The sequence below is a fragment of the Vitis vinifera genome, chromosome 13, assembly GCF_030704535.1.
Source record: "Vitis vinifera cultivar Pinot Noir 40024 chromosome 13, ASM3070453v1".
NCBI lineage: Eukaryota > Viridiplantae > Streptophyta > Magnoliopsida > Vitales > Vitaceae > Vitis > Vitis vinifera.
The window spans coordinates 8354033-8355458 of NC_081817.1; the positions used below are offsets into that span (position 1 = coordinate 8354033).

The 1426-nt window shown below is 40.3% G+C and overlaps 1 non-coding gene across 1 annotated transcript; it reads right to left on the bottom strand.

Annotated features, from left to right (window-relative positions):
* Nucleotides 1-703: 703 nt before the first annotated feature.
* On the bottom strand, nucleotides 704-775 carry TRNAD-AUC (transfer RNA aspartic acid (anticodon AUC)). Its single transcript has one exon. It is a non-coding gene; the product is annotated as a tRNA-Asp (tRNA).
* Nucleotides 776-1426: the final 651 nt, after the last annotated feature.

Genomic DNA, 1426 nt, shown 5'->3' on the forward strand with positions numbered 1-1426 from the left:
TTTCCAACCATGGAGATGCACTAGTTTACCCCTTACGAGCCTCTGGGAGGTGACTTTAAGGTAGGATTTTCTGGAATTGCCAACACTTGGTAAGCTTTTGGACTCCAAGGAGACATCCATTAGTTATCTCTTGCGAGCTTGAGAAGGGAAGTCCAAGGTTAAAGATCACCTTGAATGGTTAAGGCTTAGTGAGAGGCTTAAACCATTGCAAGTTGCATCAGTGAGAGAATTAAAGTTGAAATCTAATTAAAGGATGTATCTGTACAACGCCGGTTAGAGAATTGACTATATGTTGAATCTCTAACACGAGGAAATGAACCATCTGACCGGAGCTATGTCTTTTGCATGAGGAACCACCCCAGTGAACCTGACTCTCCAAGGAATGCTTTTCTTCCTAAGTAATTCCCATTGCTTGTTTTGTTGGTTAATTCAAATCTAAATCTTTACCAATCAAAGTTTGTGTTTTATTTCTTAAGCTAACCTTGAAATGAAATAAGACCAATTCACTTTGAATTGGTATCATTGATAGCTTGCTAATCCTTCCCAGTGAACGATCCTAGAGCCGTTATATTATAGTAGCTTTTTCTTTGCTACCCTAGTATATGGTGTTATAGGTTATAAATTTTGTTGATTACTCCCTCAATCAAGGAGCACTAGCTGGACATGAATAAGCTGAGACACCAATTGGGCATGAATCAAATGGCGCCATTGCCGAGGATCGAACCCGGGTCACCCGCGTGATAGGCGGGAATACTCACCACTATACTACAACAACGAGGTAGATTTCGTTGTTTGTCTTTCGACTTGCACTGTCCTAGATGCATGTGGTGCATCATCAAGAGGAGATGCAACATTCAGAAGATGGTTGAGTCATTGACTTGACTCACCCATATTTTGTACTTGTGCCTCAACCTTGTTTATGAGGATGACTATCTGCATATCCTTCTTCTCGATTGTCTTGGTGAGTTTAGCGACGACATAAGCCATCTCTGTCGATTGTTCCTTTACAAATGTAATGCCAATTTCCATTACTGACATAATCATTAAGAAGTGAAAAGTAAAAGAGTCGAAACAATTGGAGTAGTTTTCCTCATTTGACATTCCAGTTGGCAATTCGAAGTGTGAGCCAGTGTTGGATTTGGTATCGGTAATAGAGCAAGATGACTTATCCCTAAAGTCCTGTAGTGTTGAAGGAAGTTTTCCTTTGCTACGAGGACTATGGTTTTTTACCTCCAGAGAAGCTAAAGTGATGCATGATTGGTGCTCATTATGTGTCCTTATCGGTTTTAACAAACAAGTAGACTCACTTATTTGTTTTGTTGAAAGTGAAGATGTTGATTTCGCTTTGCTACGAGTCATGAGGCCTATAGCGGTGTTGTGTGTCAATTACGCAATGACGATCTAGTCATTGCCTTTGTTGACATCT